At 50.3% G+C, this 11,075-nt stretch overlaps 1 long non-coding RNA gene across 1 annotated transcript; it reads right to left on the bottom strand.

The window, feature by feature from the left end:
• Positions 1-1,564: 1,564 nt before the first annotated feature.
• On the bottom strand, positions 1,565-4,703 carry LOC135993217 (uncharacterized). Its single transcript, XR_010606833.1, has 3 exons — positions 4,612-4,703; positions 2,420-2,617; positions 1,565-1,728 (listed from the first exon to the last, which is right to left on the bottom strand). It is a non-coding gene; the product is annotated as an uncharacterized LOC135993217 (long non-coding RNA).
• Positions 4,704-11,075: the final 6,372 nt, after the last annotated feature.

Genomic DNA, 11,075 nt, shown 5'->3' with positions numbered 1-11,075 from the left:
CTTAAACCCGGGGGCTGTAAGAGGTCTGTCAGCACCACACAGGAATTTGGCCACTGAAACACTAACATTTATGGGCTTGGTATTAATAATAACCACAGCAGAGCTTCACAGGGACTGACTGAGTCTCTCCTGCCCCACGGCTGAGAGCAAAGGAGACAATGTCCTCCCCAAAGCCCCTGCGCTGGCCAGTGACAGCTGCAGCAGGGGCTGTGCTCTGGCTGCCTTCTTTTTGGGTTACTCCTATACAGTGCAGAAGGAGACAGTGCTTTTCTGGAAATTGTTAAACAAGGTCTCTTTTTCCCGTCTCCAACTAGTCACCCAAAACTCAATAGTTAATCTGGCAAACGGAGACCTGTGGAGATGTTAACAGAGTTCAAACCTTCAGCCATATGGATAAAATCGCAATTCAATAAAATTGCTCATTCTTTATCTTCAGGCAGCATCATCATGCAGTTAATTTCAAGCTTTCCAGTAAGCTGTAATATATCTTTTAACCTAAGAGCTCTTTTGCATGACACTGAAATAGGTCCCAGTCTATATACATCTGCTGCCAAGACAAATGTATGGTTGAGCAGCAGTAAAGAGGATATAAAAGACTCCCACGTTACAAATGTAGGAGGCAGAGGATATTTTAGCATGGCAGTGGTTACACTTTTGGCAGCTTTGCTATAATAAACTTTGTTTTCAGAGCCTTAAAATATTCCCTGTGCAGTGCAGACTGACATATTTGCTTTCAGCAGAGCCGTCTCAGGGGCCGGGGCTGGTGAACGGAGCTCGGGAATGTGGGAGAACACAAAGATGATAGAGTTAATACCACCGTACATTTAAACAGGGTATTTCCTCACGAAATGCAAATATTTACAAATGCCATCAGGTCCTGGTAGGCTCATTGCCGTGGATGCAGAGGGGCACTCAGGAGGTACCTGCACACAGTGTGCTGAACCCCAGGGCTGCTTCAGGAGCTGGAGGCAAGGGAAAGAAGCTGAGCAGGCATGCCAGGGGCCAAAAACATGAGGGAAAAGGGGTGTCAGACACCAACCTTGTGTTGGAAAAGTCCCTGGAGACATCCACTATCTTATCATCTGATGGAGATCCCAAGTCACCTGCCCCTGCTGGGTGCTCGTCTGGACCTCAGACGTTCCTGCCTCGAAGCACACGCACCCCATCTGCAGCTGGCAGGTGGACGTGGGCTTCCATGTGTCTCCCAAGTCACCCTGAACTCTAATATTTATCCAGCCAGGCACTGAGTTACCTATGGAGATAATTAGCAGTGACAACTCCTACCTTAGTGCACTCTGGGATGGCAAGACTAGTAGCAAAAGCTTTTATCCAGGCAATTTTTCGAGTGGAAAAGGAGAGCTTGTCTCATGCAGCTGAGGGGAAAAGGAAGCAGCAGGGACAGCATCGTGACTCAAGAGTTGTTGCCTGATCCTGTTTGCTCTCTGTCTTCCCACCAGGCAAGGCAGGGTTGTCCTCCAGGTCCTCAGATGCCATCACCGTGATGCTGAGGGCAATGCGCTCTGCAAATGACCAGCAAGTCCCTTTGCTCTGGGAACTCAGCCTGACAAGGGGGGACACAAGGATGATTGTTTTGAAACTTCAGGACGGATTTCCAGATCCTCTGAGCGTTGGCTGAGCCAGAGGCAGAGCACAGAGGAGCAGCAGAGAGGTGGCTTCCTACCTTCTCCTGGCCCCTGTACCCCCAAACAACATTTCCCAGTGTCCAGCCTGCAATAGCAAAGGGGTAAAATCGTAGAGTCCAATCAGATCAGTTTGAACCATCAATTTCTTGCAGAACAGATATCTGAGAGTTCAGATGGGCTAGGTCTGAATAGCAAAGCAAGCATGAGACCAAGCTCTGTGCAAGAAAATTTTGGGAAATGGGCAAATGTTGACCTAGCCCAGGGTATGGGCTTGGTGTCAAACCCAAAAGGAGCTCTGAGAAGTGGGTTCAGCAGGACTAGTCTGTGTTAGGTGCAGTCCAGACACCTAGAGATTTCTGTGGCTATAGAGGGCCAAGTTTAATAAGGGGGTAAATAACCAATCAATGCTGTTTTACAATGTTTTATGTGTACATACAATCCCAGAAATTCAGCCCTGCTAGCTAACATTTCTGAGCCAGCAGGAAAAAAGACTTCGTATCATCAAGCCTCCTTAGAAAAGCTCATTGCTACTTGTGCTGAACTTGGATGGGGTCTTGGCATAGAGGATTTTGCTAGCATGTGATAGCATTATAGTTTCATGCTAATCTGTCCTCATTGTGTGCTATTAAAAATAAATAAAAATCACAGCTTCCTAATCCACAGGCTGCTAAATGTGGGAAAAAAGTGTTTGTCACAGCCTTAGCAAGCACTTTAAATGCGTCACACTTCTGTATTTATTTATTAGCGAGTGAATGTATGACCACATTGTTACTAACCTGAGTATCTGGACTGCAAAACCCAGGCAGCTCCTCTTGCAGGACAAAACCTTCACATCTTCATCAGAAACCCAGCACCAAGCAAGTCGCAGGGCTGGGCAAGGGTGACCCGACCCCTCTTGTGCATGAGCAATTGGCAGGGTTTGGTAGTGCCTCACCAATAAAAGTTACTGCCTCTGGCAGGTTTGTTTTGGATTCCTAGGGAGTAAAAGAGAAAGAAAGAAGTTATTTTGATAGTAGATCAGGTATCAAAGGAATAAAAACAAGCAGGTACTTTTGCTACCTGCAGGCTGAGCCCTCTACCATGACGCCAGGTGCATATTCCTGCCTGGGGTGAAACTCCTCCCGGTTCAAAGAGGCAGCATGACAGAACTGGGGCTCTGATCTCTGCAGATGCGTGAGGCCCAGGAGAAGGTCTCGATTTCAAACTTCAGGAAGCATTTTCATCTTATGTCCCCTCTCTAACCAGCAAAGCCCGTCAGTTCCTAAGGGGAAATCCCCTGTGGACTGAGGAATGCTTTCCTCCTCTCGTCTTTGCAGCACAGGACAAGGAACCAAATGACCTTCTAGACGTGAGCACTGGACAAGACAGTGAGTGTCTGCCATGAGGAGTGCAAGTCCTCCCGCAGGGACACTCCCATCCTCTACACACACAGTAACAGGGTCCCACGCCTGCATTGGCCAACATTTTGTCAACTGGTGAATAAAGATGATGTAGTTCTAGAAATAAACCTAATCCCGGCCTCTGCTCCAGTAAACAAACTTCCTTTTGAAGATGCCTGGGTTCAGCCTCCCTGATCCTTCTGTCCCAGCATCCGGCGGAGCACCAGCCACCCACTCCTCATTAGCTTGATGGGTAAACTCAGCAGCACAAATCACCTCAAGTTACCTTGGCCACCGAGTGCAGCGGATCCTTCCACAATGAAACAGCACAGCAGGAATTATCCTAGTCCATAATTGCTCTGAGCAGACAATAAACCAGCTCATGCTGGTGGAAGTAGCCACTCGGAGGTAATAACACAGCGAGTAACAATAATGGCAGCAAATACTTGATAAAAAGCAGGGAACAAAAGAGAAAGCTTTCTCCATTATACAAAGAATGGATGTTTTCTGTTTGCTTCCTTTGGTTCAGAAATGCATTTAGCTATTTGGAGAGCGATGGAGCACAGCTCACCCGCACGCACAGCAAAAGCGGGTTTCAGGCTGGGGGAGGAAAGGATCGTTTTCCACTAGTGAGATCATGGGCAGGAGAATTAGTTTTCTCCTTTTAATCTTCCTTGGATTTCTACCCAGCCACTATCCAGACATTTTATTTTCTTCACGAGGAATGTCTGCGTATTGGTGGGGAAAAAAAACCAAATCTGCTTTGGGTTCATTAAAAAAGTGCATTGAAATACAGACGTGCTTGTTCCCCTCACCTACAGCCTGCGAGTGCCCCAAGCCAGGCAATGAGGGGCTGAGCCATGCTTGTCTGAGGCAAATCCCTAAAACCAGGGGCTTGTGTGTGCCTCCTGCTCCTGCACATGTCTTGTGACCTGGAGCTGCTGACACTGGGGGTCTGGCCCCTTGCCACGTAACCGCTGGCCTGCGGCTCCGCTCCCCTGATCCACACTCCTCACGCACCACAAAGGGCACCGGCATGGTGGAGGCAGGCGGATGGTGACACAGCCCTGAGGATGTTTATTATTGTGGCTCTGGCTCAGCAGCAAGTGCCTGGCACGGTCGCTTCAGCGATACCCCTCTCACACTCAGCTCCCTCCTGCGTCCCCAGCAACGCCACCTGCCACCTCCCACCAAACCCCCGGGAGGGCTGCCAGGGGCACCGGCGCTGTGATGGGCTCCTGCAAAGAGGACGGGAGCTGCAGGAGACGGAAATCACAGCAGACAGAAGTCACCAAGATGTGAAAGATGGAACAGCAAAACCCAGGGAGATTTGTGTGGGGTTTAAAGACACAAGTGCCAGCTGGGCACAACACAACCCTGCTCCAGCCGTGCTGAGCTTTGCCCTGCAAAATAAATGAGGCTGAAGACAGCCATCTGCAGTGAAGAGCGTACCGGGGAAGGCTCTGCAGGACTGCAGAGGCTGAGCACTGCTTGTTAAAGTGCTGAGGAAATGTGAATGAAGCAGATGAATGGATGGAGAAATGAATGAAGGAAGGAAGAGGAAGTGAATGAATATTGCATGGACTCACTGCCTTTCATCCTGGGATGGCAGAGCCGTGCAGCACAGCTGATGGGCAGGAACCGTGTCGGTGCTCCCCAGAGAAACCCCTGGTCAAAACAAATCAGATTATTTCCTGTTGATAGAGCCCTTCAGGGGGAGGCGAACAGGGAGATGTGGCATATGGATTCACATCACTTGAAGCATGAGGCTTTCCCCATACAAAATCCCTGCAACTCCCCCTTAATCAATGTGACAGATCATTACTTATTGAGTTGCCCTCGTTCTTGCTATTCCAGACACCACATGATTTCCATGGCAACGACATCCCAGCCATCCCAGGCCTTTTCCTAACCTCTGTCATCTGCTGTCAAGTTACACCAGTGCATAACCAGGAGAGACGAGCACCGGGGCCATGAAGCTGCCTTTTGGCACTGGAGAGGTTAAACGTCCATTACTCCCCAACGTGGCCCAACTCTGCGAGCCCCAGGAATCTCTCGCAGCCAAGTGTGGCACAGGGCTTGCAGGCAGCTGTGGGGATTTTTAAGCAGCACACAGAAATGAAGAATAATTTTCTGGAGGTTTTATCATGCTGTTCCAGAGCGCAACCAGCTGAACCCACCGGCCAGCCTGACTGCAACTGAATTCAGGGTGGTTTAAATGGGGATGATGGGAGGGAGCAGCGAGATGCTGCTGCTCCCTTTGTCATGCAGAGCAGGATCAGGACTGAACCCAGATGTTTTGGGGAGGAAAGGGAATACAGCTTCACTTCTAGTTTTGAGGATAAAACATGCTCTCTTCTTCTTTTCTACCTTCTGAAGGAAAAACTAGCCTGGGATGTGATGCTGCTCCTCAAATGCTGAAGGTACAACCTGATGCGACTGTCACGAGCAGCACACACAGACTCAGAGGAGCATCCAGCCCTGCTCAGACATGGTGCCACGGATCGCCCCTCAATGCCAGTTTGATCCTGTTTGGCTGTATGGACTTGGGGTGTCATCATCCCTGCAACATCATCTAGCTGCTCCTCTAGCAGTGCCTGCTCACAGCTGTAACACCGCTGAGCCTGGCTGCGAGAGCCACTTTGCAAAAGTTTAGTAGGATATTTAGGGTGGGGTGCAAAGTTCACGGACTATCTGTGGGCTTGGAGTAGATTTTTGAAGTGACCTCAAGAGCACAAAGCCTGCCACGCATGGGGATCTGGGCACACAGACGTGGCCGTGCTGAACAAAGCGGTGCTGCGAGCCTCGCTCACACAGAAACCGCCTCTGCTGCCGGCAGGAGCTGGACACAAATTGTTTGGTTTTTCCTCTTTCACTTACCTCGCTCCCTCCATTAAGCAGCTGTCCCTCTGAAAGGCCAGGGAGGATTTAGGGCAGCTGAGCGCTACTGCAGGAGCCGGAGCCTGGCCAGGCAGAGCATCTCCCACCCAGCCGCTGAGAAGGGGCTGCGGTGCAGCACACAGGGACAGATGGGCACCACGCCTCGCCCAAGCCAGCACGTAAAGCACCTTTGTCTGTCCCTCCTTCAATCGTATCACCCCGACACAACAGGGTTTATTCCTGCTAGAGGTCTGCAGCCCTGACTCCACAACAACCTTCATTTTTCATAAGCCGCGTCAAATTTTGTGGTAACCCCGCGGAGTTATCGTCCTGTAACAAAACCAACTGCTGTACTACATTAAGCACACTGCTCATCTTGCACAAATATTAATCAGCATCAAACGCAGGGCACCGGACCCAGTTCCCTGTCCTCCTGCAGGGAGCTTGGCCACTGGGTTTGGCAGTTGCAGGACTGGACCCAGACAAGAGGATCCACTTGCAGACTGGGCCAGCAGCTTCCCTGAGTGAGGCTGGCTGCTCACAAACTCTGTGCTGGAGTCTTTACAATTGCTTGAATAAAGACCATTTATTTAGCTTCCCTTCACCCCAGGAAAAAAAGAGATGCTCTATCCTGCCGTAACTTGAGCTAGATTGCTTTACCTGAGTATTAATGCTCCAGACTTGGGGGCAAGAGGCTCTCGGTTGAATTTTGGACCAGTTCCTTGGCCCCATGCTGTGAAGCAGCTGGCCGGGTTTGGAGGGAGCATCTGCACTCATGCCACTGTGACTTCCCCGAGTAGTTCAAGACAAATTGACCCATGGAGGATGCCAGTCGGGGCAGCCACAGCTGGGATGTCTTTGGTGGTCATGGGTCTGAGAAGGGACAAAGCTTTAGAAAGGGTAGGGAGGGTTACACCACCAGCTACCTTGCAGGAACCACTCAGGTTGGTGCAGAGCTTTGCACAGAACTCAAATATATTCAGACAACATCATCAAAAACGGGTTTAAAATAAATAACTTGGTAAACCCTGGATTGAACAAGCTATCAATGTTCCCTTTATTATTAAAATATGAGAAAGAGCGGTAGCCCCTGGGGTTTATAAGGGATATAGGGGTATAGCCCCAGCAGGGAGCTAGGTGTACGGCCCAGGTCAGGGGTTAACCCCTTTGCCAGCTCTGTGAAGAGATGGGTGACCTGGCACCATCCAACCCAAAGAGCTTTCCAGAAAAGGGCTGGCTGCTCCAAGGGCTGGGGGATGCTCTGGGGATGCTCTGTGGCTGCACGGGCAGGATGGGAGCAGAGTGGCTCCTTTTTGGCTGAACAGCCCCGAGCAGCTCCGGCAGAGCCAGCCCAGGCTGTGCCTGAGCTGGAGCCCTGCTCCCTCCACCCACATAGACACTGTTTGGGAGAGAGGAAAGGCAGGAAAAAAAAATAGAAGACAAATTGAGACTTACCTCGGTGTTTTTGCCTGCCACCCCCATCGCTCCCCTTCAGCCTAATCATTCTCTTCCTCTTCAATCAAGGCCAATTTGCAAGAGGAGCAGTTCCCAGTGCCTGAGTGCAAAAGCCTTTAATTACTGTCATCTGGGAGGCTTTGCCAGGCTCCCCTCCAGTGCCTTTTCATACTTTTCAGAAGACAGTGCTCCAGGACCTGACGCCCCCAACATGCCATTTGTCAGGCTTTATTTTAAACAAGCACTTGCTGCCTGTTAGGAGGCTCGGGAGAAAATTCCTCGTGGTCCATCTGTGCTGCTGCTGCTGCATCAACACAGCGATCACAGCCAGGCATCGAGCTGATTTCGGCGGCCTCGCCTGGGCACCAGTTTCCTGCGTGCAGCAGCTCACTACGCACAAACCTCGAGAACCGTATTGCTCTGTCTCTTTGCTCTCTCTCCTCCTGTTTCTTAACTGGGCCCACACTGCGTATTAAATGAGAGATGGAGACAAGAGTATATATAGGGTCAGCGAGGGACAAGGCAAATTCAGAGAGACCAAGCTGACTGATGAAAATTATGTGTCCCCAAAGCATCCTCTCCCACACAAATCCCCAAGCCTGCATCCCTGGGAGGACATGCCCCATGAGGATGCACACTCCATATGTACTGTGTGGGTTTTGTTATCAGCCAGGGGTTTGTATTTTATCCTGCATGGGAAAACATGAACACAGAACCTACATAAAACAATCTGGCATGCCCAGCAGGGATGGGAAACAATTCTGCTGCTGCTGCCCGCCCTCTGCCACATTGCAGGCAGGACACAGGGCTGATGGCCTATTGGGGCAAGCCAGTGTGAGTTGCCTTAAACACAGCCTAAGCTGCAACTGGGAGTCTGTCAACCCAGCAGTCTTGCAGCTTGGGCTCAACATACACTGAGATAGAGAAGAAAGGATGCCAGAATGTCCCCAGATGTCCTGGATGTGCTCTATGAATAATACCCACTAGAGCCATCCTTCTAATATTTTGTCTTTGGAGCATCACCTGTGGTGGAGAAAAGCTTGCAGAAGAGGATTTCTGGGGAGCCTCTGCCAGTGGGTGGCACTGCAAAACCAGCAGTATGGAGGAGGCAGCAGAGCAATGACCTGGGGGTGGAAGAGCAGCACAGCCACCGCAAACACATGTGCTGTGCATCGCTGGCTGGACAGCCTGAGGGATTGGATACAGGCATCAAGCATCTCGGGGATGCTGCAGCCTGGCTAGTGGGAGGAGGAAAGCTGCTGGTGGGGAAGCCATGAGGCATCAGCAAGCGGTTTGAGGTGCTGTGGTGGTGGAGGCCAGCAGCAGCGTGTCTTCCACGGGCACTTTGGGGTGTGAATGAATTCACATCCACATGGGACAATTCATGTACACATGGTTAACCTTCTCAGAGGTAGGAGCAGCTCATCGTCTTCCTCTGACATCCGACCATAACATTCTCTCTGCAGCTAAAATCACGTAAAACATCCCCCCAAATTATGAGGTCTCACCTCCAGCAATTAGGTGGGCTCCTGCCCCCCACCATGTAACCCCGGAGAAGGAGAACACCGGTATGGCGGGTGTAAGAGCTTTTTAGCCATCTTGCCTGTAGGCACAATACCACTGGAAGCACCAGAGCCACCAAAGATATGCTGCAGCCAGCACAACCTCGGGGACTGAGAGCCTGGAGGGAAAGCGTGCTGCACCACCCACACGTCACCTCCTGGCGAAGTGGGAATTAAGGACCTTGAGGCATCTGGGTAAACATGGTAAGTGGTAAAGCAGGCTCTAATTCAGAGGCTGGCCTGGTCTGAGAGTCCATGTTCAGGTCTGGAGTCTTGCTCCAGCCTCTACCTCCTTAGGAAGAAGCGCTGTTTCCCAGCACAACATCTACACAGACATCTCTGCTAATGGGTATCTTCTCTAGCAGAGAATGCTGATAGCATGTAGGAACAAACGCTTCATCCACTGGATCACGGACTAGCAGGAGAACACAGGAGTGCAACCTCAAAAGGCATTTGCTCCCATATCAGAGGGTTTAAAGATAAGCTTCCTCCAGCATCTTCCTTCTGCAGTGAACATGCAGACCGGCATGGTGGGGGTTGCTGCACAATCCTGTCTCCTGCCTGCCCACCTTCATGCTTATAGAAACATCTTGGTACAACCCACTCCAGACTGGGGAAAAGCTTTGATCCGGCCCTTTGCTGCAAACGGATCTGATCTGCTCCTAGTGCTGAGCGCTCTGTAATTACAGTACATCCCACTTAATCGGGATGTGCTTAATTGGGAAATCCACTTACTGGGATGTCACCTAGGGAACTGATTTAAGCTTGATAACACTTAAGAGCAATGCCTGCTACTTTATAGGGAAGGTAATTCTCCTACGGGGAGATACCTTCAGGTGGCTGAATCATGCTCCTTCTTTCCCCAGCACCCAATGCTCCTGGCTGCTTGCTCCTGCAGCAGATTTCAACCTTCCCTTTCAGTAGGTTACAGCCAGGTCCTGGCTGTCCTCTGCACCAGCCAAATCGGCTGCCACCACCAGGTGGGCAGCTCCTGGCTGCCCCTTGGCTGGCTCCGCACACCCGGCACGTCCCGTCCCCTTCCCTCTTTGAAGATGGTTTTTCTCCCACATCTGGGACCTTTTCTCAAGAGGATGATATGCTCAGGTTTGGTCAAGCTGTTCTTTGCAGCAGAAGAGAGGTCAAGGTGACCCAGCCATCACCTGAACTGGGGCAGAGCAAGAGCTTTGGAGACAACCAGCATCCCTTACCATTAACCCCAATGCTTGTCTTCCTCCCTCTTCCCTCCAACAGTCAAACACAAGTGAAGAGAGGAAGGGGGAACAGCCCTTAAAGACTGCATGTTGACTCAAGCACGTGAAGAGGCCATGCTTATACCCTCATTTCCTATAGAAAGAGGGTTTATGCGACCACAGTGAGTACTCGCATGCGCCCACACACAACTTATAGATACTGACAATAACTGCTGAACCTTCTGAGCACCTTCCTTCAACGAAACCAGCAGAGAAGCAGCTTTTCCAAAGACAACAAATTCCCATGCTTTGTACTAATAAGAGCCAGAATGAGGAGAGAAACCCTATGAACACCCAGCCCCTCACTAGCTCTCAGGGACTTGGGACAGCATTTCTGCAACCCTAAAACCCCACGAACCACATTTCTTTGTTAGAGGCATGCTAATTGCTCCAGGACCATTACTCCTCTAATGTTTTGGCATTGCCTTGCTATCTCTGTCCTTTTCAGACCACTTTTTTCCCCCAACTGCATGAAAGCATGCTGCTCCTCTTCTAAAGGGGAGCCCTTGGATGGAGGCTGCTTTTGCTACTGAAACATCTGTACCATATAGCAACAACACAACTTTTCAAGATGCTGTGCTGGTGGTTCTGCTCTCACCAACCACAAGGAGCTGGGGGGAGTCAAGCCAAACTCCTTGCAGGTGTTATAGTGATTGCCTTTCAGACACTGGAAAATGCAATAGCTTGGCACCAAATGAGGGATTTTTATGGCTGCACATGTTTTGTGCTTCTCTGAACAAGCCAACTTCCAGATTAGCTACACTGGCTTTTTAAAGTGCTATAAAATATGCAAACGCACTTGTAATGTATAGCGATTTCTGTAAAAACAGGAGGCAAGTGCTGAAACGTCTCCTGATTTATCCTTTTGCTTCTCTTAACCCGCGCTGTGAGAAGGGGTAAATGCAA

The sequence above is a fragment of the Caloenas nicobarica genome, chromosome 11 (assembly GCF_036013445.1).
Source record: "Caloenas nicobarica isolate bCalNic1 chromosome 11, bCalNic1.hap1, whole genome shotgun sequence".
Classification (NCBI taxonomy): Eukaryota; Metazoa; Chordata; class Aves; order Columbiformes; family Columbidae; genus Caloenas; species Caloenas nicobarica.
Note: the sequence above shows the minus strand (reverse complement) of the source record. Positions and strands in the feature narration are given on the sequence as shown.